Source organism: Nycticebus coucang, chromosome 8, assembly GCF_027406575.1.
Source record: "Nycticebus coucang isolate mNycCou1 chromosome 8, mNycCou1.pri, whole genome shotgun sequence".
Taxonomy (NCBI): domain Eukaryota; kingdom Metazoa; phylum Chordata; class Mammalia; order Primates; family Lorisidae; genus Nycticebus; species Nycticebus coucang.
The window spans coordinates 103,711,821-103,723,859 of NC_069787.1; the positions used below are offsets into that span (position 1 = coordinate 103,711,821).

The following is a 12,039-nucleotide window of genomic DNA, read 5'->3' on the forward strand; positions in this document are numbered from 1 at the left end:
AAATGCTACCGACTTTCCTATGTTGAATTTGTATCCTGCAACTTTACTAAATTTGTTTATTGGTTATAATAAGGGTTTTTACGGAGTGTTTAGGTTTTTCTAAATATAAAATCACATTGTCTGCAAATGAGAGAAATGTTTTGTAATTTTTAGTTTACCAATCTTTTTTCTCCATGGTTAAGTTTATCCCTGAGTATTTTATTCTCTTTGATGATATTGTAAATGGAAGTGTTTTCTTAATTTCCTTTTAGGATTTTTCATTGTTAGTGTATATATGCAACTGACTTTTGTGTGTGTTGGTTTTGTATCCTGCAACATTACTGATTCATTTGTTGTAAACAGTTGTGTATGAGTGTGTGTGTGTGTGTGTGTGTGCAGTATTTAGGGTTTTATATACATGAGATCATATTGTCTGTAAACAGATAATTTTATTTGTTACTTTCCAATTTGGAGGTTTTAACTTTCTTTTTCTTGCCTAATTGCTCTGTAGGACTTATAGTATAGGTTGAGTACTCCTTATCTCAAATTCTTGGGACTAGAAGTATTTAAAATTTCAGAGCTAGTGAAAAAAATGTTATTAAGAAAATCATTGGCCTGGTGCAATGGCTCACACCTGTAATCCTAGCATTCTGGGAGGCTGAGGCAGGTGGATTTCTTGAGCTCAGGAGTTCCAGAACAGCCTGAGCAAGAGCAACAGCCCTTCTCTACTAAAAATAGAAAAACTAGCTTGGCGTTGATGGTGGACACCCATAGCCTCAGCTACTTGGGAAGTCTGAAGCAAGAGGATCTCTTGAGCCCAAGAGTTTGGAGGTTGCAGTAAAAAAAAAAAACATAAAGAAGAGAAAATACATTTACAGTACTATAGTATATTTATCAATATACTATAGTTTATTGATAAGTAAACCATAAGTTTATATTATCTCTTTACAAGATGAATTGTTTGTCTTAAATGGTGGGCAACCACAGCTACAGATCTCAACCCGTGGTACGTATCAAGCGAGTCAACTTTTTCTTGTAACATCATGACTTTTCTGTGCTTCTTTGGATCACTGCCAGAGTCACTAGTAACACTTTGTATGGGTTCTGTGGTGCTATTAAAGGTTTATGGTATTGTATTAAACAGGATGAAAATTACTCAATAACTTCAAAAGATCACTTTTTACTGCCATATGAAATTTATGGGAGAATAAGCGCTCCTAGAGATGGCATTTTAAGTGGGTACTTGCAACCCATGAGCTCACTACAATAGCAACAGAGGTGGCTATGATATTATTATAGTAGTGTAGTATATAATACAAGTCAGTTTTATGCAGTTATGACTTAATACTGCATCACTACGCATGTTTACATTCTTTTGACAATGAATGTTGCCACGTATGGTCTGTGTTTGAGGCATAAGTTTTGATAACTTTTAACTATTTTTTTTGTTAAGACAGCTCTCACTATTTTGCCCAGGCTGCAGGGCAGTGCCTTGATCATAGCTAAATGCGGCCTTGAGTTCCCAGGCTCAAGCAATCCTCTCATTTCAGCTTCCCAAGTAGCTAGGATTATAGGCATGTGGCACCATAGCTAGATAATTTTTCTTAATTTTTGTTGTAGAGATGGGGATTTTAACTTTTCATAATAGATGTGTGTATATTTTATGGTAGTAAATGTTAAAATAGACCAGTAGCTCTACATATATATTATGTACGTATGGCATATTTAACTTCATCTTGTTTTTAAAATAATTTTAAGCTATGTGGTTAATCTGTAAGTTTTCTCAAATTTTCATATATCTCCAAAATTCTTTCAATATATTTATTTTTAAAAAAGCGCATGTACATGTATAAATGGACGCATGTGTTTCACACCCATACTGTTTAAGGGTCAACTATGTTGAGCTTTGTATGTGATTGTGAGAGTGAAGTTGGTGGTGCTGATGAAGGAAACAAATATTTTCACAATTGTCAACCAGGAACACTGGTAACTTATTCAGGGCGTTGCAGATTCTGTGTTGTTTGCTGGGATTAGAAAAGGGACCTTTTTACTTTTTTTTTTTTTTTTGAGACAGAGTTTTACTTTGTCAACTTCAGTAGAGTGTTGTGACGTCACAGCTCACAGCAACCTCCAACTCCTGGGTTTAGGTGATTCTCTTGCCTCAGCCTCCAGAGTAGCTGGGACTACAGGCACCCACCACAATGCGGCCGGTGCCCTTCCCACTAAACCACAGGTGCCACCTGGGGCCTTTTTACTTAAATAATGAGTATGAGCATAAGAAAACTCAGACCAAAATATGTTTTTTTTTTTTTGAGACAGAGTCTCACTATGTTGCCCTCAGTAGACTGCAGTTGTGTCACAGCTCACAGCAACCTCAAACTCTTGGGCTTAAGTGATGCTCTTGTCTCAGCCTCCCAAGTAGCTGGGACTATAGGCACCCGCCACAACACCTGGCTATTTTTTTATTGCAATCATTTAGCTGGCCCGGGCAGGGTTCGAACCCACTACCCTCCGGGTATGTGGCTGGCGCCCTGCCGACTGACCTATGGGTGCCGCCCCAAAATACATTCTTAAAGTGTTTTCTGGTTTATCTTTGCATAGGAACAGCAAGACTTTTCACTCTTTTAAGTTAAAGGAACATTTCAGCTGCCTTGCTGCTATCAATATGATGAGCATTGCTGACAACAATATGATGTCATTTTCAAGAAAAATACTAGTTTGGTATTCAAAAAAATTGAAAAGCAATATAAATCTTAACTGAAGTTCTTTGAAAAGTACATATAATAAACATTTCCTTTTTTTTCACATGACCATCACTATATGGTTTACTTTGGTAATATTAACAGAACCTTGATTTTCTTTTGGAGAATGAGCTCTACCCCATTCTTTTGTTTGTTTGTTTGGGGATTTTTTTGGAGACAGAGTCTTGATCTGTCACCTTAGCTAGAGTACAGTGGCATCATTGTAGCTCACTGAAACTTCAAACTCCTGGGTTTTAGTGATATTCCTATCTCAGCCCCCCCAAGTAACTGAAACTATAGGAGCATGCCACTACACTTGGCTGAGTTTTTCTCTTTTTTGTATAGATGGGATTTAGCTCTGGCTCAGGCTGGTCTCAAACTCCTAACCTCAAATGATCTTCCTGCATTGGCCTCCCAGGTGTTAGGATTACAGGTATGAGCCATTGCAATCAGACTCTCCCATTTTTTGTCTCCAGATTAAGGAATATGGTTGACTATATGATTCAGAATTTGTTGATGGGACATAATAGTCAGATTTCATGGCACTACTGGGAAATAAGTGCTCTGTTTCTCCTAGAGCTATAAGGAGCATTATTTAAACCATTCTTTATAAAATTATTAAATGGTGGCAAGGTGGAAACTGTGACAGGAGCCTGACCTCTGCAAGGGTACAGGCATAATTTATAAAATATATAATATAGCAGGGCATTGTGGTGGGTGCCTATAGTCCCAGCTCCTCAGGAAGCTGAGGCAGGAGGATCACTTGAGCTCAGATGTTTGAGGTTACTGTGAGCTAGGCTGATGCTGAAGTACTCTAGACAAGGGCAACAGAGTGGAAAAAAAAAAAAAAAGAAAGAAAGAAAGAAAAGAAAAAATATATATACTCCAGCCATTGTTTCCTAGCTTGCTTTCCCATGGTTGCTTACTCAGGAGTCATATAGATGATGGTCATAAAGATTGTTAACTTTCTTCATTGCTGTCATAGACAACATCACTCCTGTGAAACCTAAGGCTGATCTTTGAGATATCTTCTAGACCCTGTATTCCAGTGGACCAATTGACCCAACCAGACCAGTGGCCCAAGGGACCAACTCCACTTGTCATGCAACTGGGGAACTGACTCAGCACAAGAAGACAATATCTGCTTCCCAAACCTTGTGAGTTAATCCCCAGCCAATCAGCAGACCCCATTCCCAGGCCCTTTGCTCACCAAACTGTCTTTACTTTTTTTATTTTTTATTTTTTTTGAGATGGAGTCTCACTTTGTTGCTTTTGATAGAGCAACACAGCTCACAGCAACCTCAAACTCTTGGGCTTAAGGGATTCTCTTTCTTGCCTCAGCCTCCCAAGTAGCTGGGACTGCAGGTGCCCATTTCAGTGCCTGGCTATTTTTAGAGATGGGGTCTCACTCTTGCTCAGGCTAGTCTTGAACCCTGAGCTCAGACAATCCATCCGCCTTGGCTTCCCAAGTGCTGGGATTACAGGTGTGAGCCACCACACCTGGCCAAAGTATCTTTAAAAGCCCTTTCTCTCAGATTCTTATAGAGATGGATTTGAGATTTTCCTCCTATTTCCTCACATGGTGCCTGTGATATTAAATTCTTTCTCCACTGTAACCCCTGCTGTCTCAGTGTATTGGTTTCCTCTTGAGAAGTGGGCAATGAACCCGATTGGTCTGTAAATAGTATCAGATGAATGCTGGGGAAAGGTGGGGAGGTAGAAAGAAATCACTGTGTGAGAATAGACCCTTTGAAGTCAACAGAGAGGAAAGGAGAGACCATGTGCTGATGACATTGTTTGCAGTCCTGAATCCAACCATTTCTGAAGTTCTCTATCCATGGATTTTTCAGTTATTAAGCCAAGTATGTTCCTTTTCTTAAACAGTTTGAGTTTTTGATACTTGTAAGGAAAAGCCTTCAGTATTACAGTATAGAATATTTCTACTTATTACACAACAAAACATCTAACAAATTTCTTTCTTACTTCTCAGAATGGCAGCTATGCTAAATCCCTAGTCTCCTTTTTTCAAACCCCCCCCGAAACTTTCTCTTCCAAAGTCAGCTCATTCTAGGTTGGTTCGTTTGTTTGTGTTAAATCCCATTCTCATCCTCAAAACTTTTCTGGCTCCCTTCCTCACCCAATGACCCACCCTCCTTCAATCAACAAAAATATAAACTCTAGCTGAACCTCATAGGTCAGCCTAAGCTTCTGGGGCTCCTTTTGCTTCTGTGCCTCTATTCCTTACCTAGATTAGCAAAATTACTGCCTGTCTGAACAGCAAATGATTCTTTCTCTTAGAAAGTTCTGAAAATACATGTTAAGTGTCTGTTCTGATCTCATTTGTATTCCATACACATAATCTGTTTGCTTGGACATTAATTCTACTTCAAACAGCTATGCCTGGGGATTTGTTTGGGTAAGTTTTGCCAGATATTGCCACCTTGGTTGTAGGTTTATGAAGTGGATGGGGGAGGAACCAAACTAGTCAAACCAGTTTGATTGTTTTTATGGGCCTGAGACATGGTCAAGTCCTGGATTCAGACCAAGCTGATATGGAGTGCTAGGGGCAATTTAATGACTATTGCTCCCTTTCTTCTTTGAAAATATTCTTTGAGTTTTCTACAGAAACAGCCACAGGCTCTCAATGTTGACAATTGCCTCATTCAGCAGTTTCTTCTTAAGCACATTTATCAGACTTTGTGCCCAAGACTCTTAAGTGTCCTAAGAATATTGCTTCATTCAAAAGCAGCCCAGCTGTAGTTGGCAGGGCACCAGCACTGCTCCATTAAAATCTACATCAAGAGATATTCAAAATTCTATTATTCTGGGCACTCAGATGACCCCCAGCCCTTTTGTGAACACATTGGTTATAAGCAGTTCAAATTCCATTCTTGTGTGTACTCAAACTGTCTTTGGCACCCTTGGACTAGGGAAGCCAGCAGGGAGACCGTTTAGCATGATGGCTGCCTGGAGCCCAGGGAACTGTCAAGATAGCTCTAGGAGACATCTCGTCTTTTAAAAAGCCTCATGTCTCTTTTACATATCTTTCACATCATGAATTTGCCAACCATGATAGACTAAAATCTATTATAGTGTCCTGAAGACACTAATACAGGAAAAGAATGGCATAGTTGAGGCGAGTTTAATGACTGGACTATTTAAAAAGGTGTGGACAGGGTTAAAGGAAACCTCTGAGAGCCATTACCAGCCCCAGGTCTGAAGCATTAAGGCTAATGGCAAGGAACAGGAGAAAACTGTTTAAGAATGTCACAGGAAGATTTTTTATTGTTTCTTTGATCTCAGTGCTTGAAATTGGTCTGTTTAGGAGCTCTATTTCTTCCTGGCTGAGTCTAGGGAGAGGTTGTGATTCCAAATATTTATCCATTTCCTTCACATTGTCAAATTTCTGGGCATAGAGTTTCTGGTAGTATTCAGAGATGATCTCTTATATCTCTGTGGGATCAGTTGTTCTTAACAAATGGAAGAACATACCATGCTCATGGACGGGAAGAATCAACATTGTTAAAATGTCTATACTTCCCAAAGCAATCTACCTATTCAATGCCATTCCTATCAAAATACCAACATCGTACTTTCAAGATTTGGAAAAAATGATTCTGCGTTTTAGCTAAGGCAGTTCTTAGTAACAAAAATAAAGCTGGGGGCATCAGCATACCAGATTTTAGTCTGTACTACAAAGCCATAGTGCTCAAGACAGCATGGTACTGGCCCAAAAACAGAGACATAGACACTTTGAATCGAATTGAAAACCAAGAAATGAAACTAACATCTTACAACCACCTAATCTTCGATAAACCAAACAAGAACATACCTTGGGGGAAAGACTCCCTATTCAATAAATGGTGTTGGGAGAACTGGATGTCTACATGTAAAAGACTGAAACTGGACCCACACCTTTCCCCACTCACAAAAATTGATTCAAGATGGATAAAGGACTTCAATTTAAGGCATGAAACAATAAAAATCCTCAAAGAAAGCATAGGAAAAACACTGGAAGATTTTGGCCTGGGGAAATACTTCATGAAGAAGACTGCCATGGCAATTGCAACAACAACAAAAATAAACAAATGGGACTTCATTAAACTGAAAAGCTTCTGTACAGCTAAGGAGACAATAACCAAAGCCAAGAGACAACCTACACAATGGGAAAGGATATTTGCATATTTTCAATCAGACAAAAGCTTGATAACTAGGATCTATAGAGAACTCAAATTAATCCACATGAAAAAAGCCAACAATCCCATGTATCAATGGGCAAGAGACATGAATAGAACTTTCTCTAAAGATGACAGATGAATGGCTAATAAACACATGAAAAAATGTTCATCATCTCTATATATTAGAGAAATGCAAATCAAAACAACCCTGAGATATCAGCTAACCCCAGTGAGAATGGCCCACATCACAAAATCTCAAAACTACAGATGCTGGCGTGGATGTGGAGAGAAGGGAACACTTTTACACTGCTGGTGGGACTGCAAACTAGTACAACCTTTCTGGAAGGAAGTATGGAGAAACCTCAAAGCACTCAAGCTAGACCTCCCATTTGATCCTGCAATCCATTACTGGACATCTACCCAGAAGGCAAAAAATCCTTTTATCATAAGGACACTTGTACTAGACTGTTTATTGCAGCTCAATTTACAATCGCCAAAATGTGGAAACAGCCTAAATGCCCACCAACCCAGGAATGGATTAACAAGCAGTGGTATATGTATACCATGGAATACTATTCAGCCATTAAAAAAAAATGGAGACTTTACATCCTTCGTATTAAACCTGGATGGACGTGGAAGACATTATTCTTAGTAAAGCATCACAAGAATGGAGAAGCATGAATCCTATGTACTCAATTTTGATATGAGGAGAATTAATGACAATTAAGGTTATGGGGGGGAAGCAGAAAGAGGGATGGAGGGAGGGGGGTGGGACCTTGGTGTGTGTCACATTTTATGGGGGCAAGACATGATTGCAAGAGGGACTTTACCTAACAATTGCAATCAGTGTAACCTGGCTTATCGTACCCTCAATGAATCCCCAACAATAAAAAAAAAAAAAAAAGAATGTCACAGGATTGGAGTAATAACTTTCAGATGAAGAACACAGCCATTGCTAACAGGAAGGCCCTGATGGGGTGGATTGGGACGTCCCCGAATAATATCCTGCCCTCCAGTCTCCCGTAGGCTTGTCCGAGTTGCCAAAAATCAACTGAAAGTCTTATTAAAATTGATGTAGACCTCAAAGGCCAGTCCTGAATCAAAGAGCAGAGCGGAGAGTGGAAGTGAAGGAACAGAGGAAAAGCTAGCAGACACTTACTGTCCTTTTCCACAGATAGCGCCTTTGCTCAGGCCTCACCCTTTCTTGCCTGGCCTCTTGTTATGCACTTTCTACTTGTGCCCTTCGAATGCATTGCTTTGATGACCAGGTCTATTTCCAAGACATGCATTCATTCGTCCTGGTACTAGGGTATAGACACCCAAGCAGAGGAACCATTTCCGCAGACCTTTCCCTAAGAGACCTCATGAGTAAAATGTAGGGTGGACCTGAGGATATGGACCTTTACGGATGCTGGACACAGTTTTAATCACCAAGGAACCGACTAGCGATTTTTAAACGCAAACAGCTGGGTGTAAATGGACCGAGTCTGCCACCCTGCCCCCTTCCAGAGGACTATATCGCCCTGGCTGACAGGCAAAAGCTTCAAACCAGCTCTCTCTTTGGGCGTGTAGGCAGAAAGCTGGGCAGACCGTTTCCCGTGTCTAAGAACCTCCCACCACTCAGGGAGAGGAAGTCCCACAACCCAGGCACAAATCCTGGGCACCCCCAGCGGCCTCCGGTTGGGTTGGGGCCGGGGGAGCGGAGAGCGCAGGCGCAGAGTTCGCGCCTGCCGCGCCCCTCTCAGCAGCCGGGGTCTCGGGTTTCCCGGCAGCGCGCTCCGGGGCAGCAGCTGGCTCCGAGGGGGGACAAGGCGTGCCGCACACGGCAGCCCCAGCTGGCGCACCCGGCGCCGCCTTCTTCGCCACGACTCGCAGGTAACTGGGCCCCGGGGGTCGGTCGGCAGCGGCGGACTGGGACCTTGACCATGCCCGCCAGTCGCCCCACAGGGAAGGAGTGGGAGTGGACCCTGAACCGCACACACCTGTTTTTAGCTGCGAACATCTAAGGGGTAGAGTCACTCTTTTGGGCTAAGGGCTGGGCTGGGAACCAAGCGCCTTGAGCCCTTTGCCAGCCTTCGCTGGAGCACTGTAGACTGCTTGAAAGGCCGCGACGCCTCCAGCGTTCTACGCTGCCATCCTAGGGAAGCCGGACGCCAAGATGCTAGGGTCAGCATCAGCTATGGTCCCCGCTACGCATGTCCTGCACTGTCGCGTGTATGGGCCCTCCTCCAGCGTCCATGATTAAAGCCAGCGGCTATTGCTTTCTCTCTCCCAGGAGCCCTGCCCAGAAAGGATGGGTGAGTTGCTGTGGCGTCATGGGATCAATTTTCAAATACAACTTTTAAAAAATGCTGGATAGTTTCAGAAATATGACCAAGAATTTGTATTTGTTATTACTCTCTTAGTCCATGAATTCTTCTTCTTCTTCTTCTTCTTTTTTTTAAGATAGAGTCTTGCTCTTGTCACCCGGGTAGAGTGCAGTGGCCTCAGCCTAGCTCAAAGCAACCTCAAGCTGCTGGATTTCAGCGATCCTCCTGCCTCAGCCTCCCTAGTACTGGGACTACAGGCGCCAGCCACAACACGCGGCTAATTATTCTATTTTTAGTAGAGACGCCGTCTGGTTCTTGCTCAGGCTGGTCTCCAACTCTTGAGTTCAAGCAATCTACCCGCGTCGGCCTCCCAGAGTGGTAGAATTACAGGCGTGAGTCACCGCGCGCAGCCTCTCTTAGTTCTTGACTCTTGAACGCCAGTCTATATGGGTTGAGATTTTCTTTTCTTTTTCTTTCTTTCTTTTCTTTCTTTTTTTTTTTTTTTTTTGCAGTTTTTGGCCGAGGCTGGGTTAGAACCTGCCACCTCCGGCATATGGTGCCGGCGCCCTACTCCTTTGAGCCACAGGCGCTGCCCTGGGTTGAGATTTTCATCGGAAACGAACTGTTTGTAGAAATCATTGCGCAAGGAGAGATGAGGGCAAGGATTAGTGGAGAAAGGGCTCGGTTACCGACGAATGTGGCGGCGGAGCCTCAGAGCAAGCCCTCTCAGCTTCCAGCAGCCACCAGGATGAAAATACGAATCATTTCTGTCATTCCTGACAGTCCTCTGGGCGTTGTAGAACGTGCGCCAATTTGGCCTCTTTGGAGAGAAGAGGAAGGAAGGGCTGCGCAGGACGGCAGGAAGGAGAAGCGTTGGGGCGGGTGAGAGCGCAGCGCGGACCCACATCTCTGTCCAGGCTTTCACTCGGCTGGCGGGGCAGCGAGACGGAAAGCTCGCATCCGCCTGACAGTTGAGGGCCCAGACAGAGTAACGCGCTGGGTGGAGGGGGCTGAGGGCCGCCCTGCAGGGGCGAACTCTGTGGGCTGCTCGGCGGGAAAGGACGTTGATCAGGGCTGCCCGTGTCCGTGGTGCTGAAGTGCCTAGGGCGTCCTGGTCGACTGACTTCCTGGGCCGCGGCCTGGCTTGCCCTTCCGTTCTGCACTTTTGCCAGAAATAGGCCATCTCCAAGGCAGGTGGCCAGAAGGGAGCCCTGCTGACACTAAAACCTTTCGCAGACAGGTTGGTGCTAATTTTTTGAAGATAACATGAAGGCAAATATGGCTGGCCTTGGAGGTGCAGATAAAGCACATGCATAACCTATGTGAAAGTATAACACCTTGAGCATAAACACGAACTATCATGTATACATATGTAAAAACAGGTATGTGTATATGTACATAAACATAATGCACGAGTAAGTACTCTCATCCTTTTCAAAGTCAGCATGAAGTATGAGTCACATATTTTCCAGAGCTTTTTGTGATCCATCTTTATTTTTTGACACTTCTAGTGTTTCTGAACTCTGTAGAGCCATTAATTTACAAAATCATCTGTTCCAAAGGCACAGAGCTGTGAATTGAAGTGTTTGGTATTTGGCTGAGCAATTAAATATTTATGCTCATTTAAATTCCAAAACAAAGCTAGTTTAGAAAGATGTAACATTGATATTGATACAAAAAAACTTCCTAAAGGAAGATTAAGCAAAAAGAACATAAATTTTAATACAGAACTATGTCTAGGGAATCTTACAGAATTTTATAATCTGAAGGAAATATGACTAAGTTGTATCATGATGTTGGCAATTTCAAATATATTGGTGATATATGGTTTATGAAGTTCTTAAAGATTACATTTTTATTTTTCACAACATTGATATGCTTTTTTCCTCAAGAAGTGTATATTCATTGTAAGAAATTTAGGCAGTAGAGAAATGTATAAAATCATAGAAAGCCATTGTAACCAGATTTTCTTTTAGGTGAACACACATTTTAACTGGACCAATCTTCTGTTGGTTGCATTTTCACTGTAAACGTTATCATTAATGTCTTTCAAACCAATACAGATAAAACTAGGTTAGCATTAAGGGTAGCATGTGCTATATGTGGGTAAAATATAACCAATTTAAATAATCTCATAACAAACATTTATGTTCAATTTTTGGCTGTTACAATTCTGCAGATAAACATCTTTTTTTTTAATCCTATGATTAGTTGATAGAGATCTTTAAAAAATTATTTTATTGTGGTAAGAACACTTAACACTTAACATGAGATCTACCCTATTAAATGTTTAAGTGTATAATTATTGTTGACTATATGTGCAATGTTGTGCAACAGATCTGTAGAACTTACCTTGCTTAAGTGAAACTTTATGCCTATTGATTGGTAACTCCCCATATTCCCCTGTCTTCATCCTCTGGCAACCACCATTACATTCTTTGATTCTATGGCTATTTCAGATACCTTATGTAAGTGGAATCATGCAATAGGTATCTTTTTGTGACTCCTTTGTTTCATGTAGCATGTCACAAGATTCATGCATATTGTCGCATGTTACAGAATTTCCTTCCTTTTAGAGGCTGAATAGTATATTCAATTGCAAATATGTATCACATTTTCTTTATCCATTCATCTGTCAAGAACACTTAGATTGTTTCACATGCAAATTACATATATATTTGCCTAATTGTAGTTTAGTTTTAAAACACCGTTTAAGATGAACATGCAATAATTATTAATATTATAGAGGGACAAGAGAAAAATGAAAACAAAGTTTTATATTTTATAATGATTAATTGAGGTGAACATATTAGTATAATGATTAATTGAGGT

At 41.5% G+C, this 12,039-nt stretch overlaps 1 protein-coding gene across 1 annotated transcript in view; it reads left to right on the top strand.

Moving 5' to 3' along the window:
• The first annotated feature begins 8,560 nt into the window (after positions 1-8,560).
• SLC35G2 (solute carrier family 35 member G2) overlaps positions 8,561-12,039 on the top strand; it is a 38,324-nt gene continuing 34,845 nt past the window's right edge. Inside the window, exon 1 of the mRNA XM_053599292.1 lies at positions 8,561-8,773. The gene's annotated coding sequence lies outside the window, so the exon portion shown is untranslated. The remainder of the gene's footprint in view (positions 8,774-12,039) is intronic.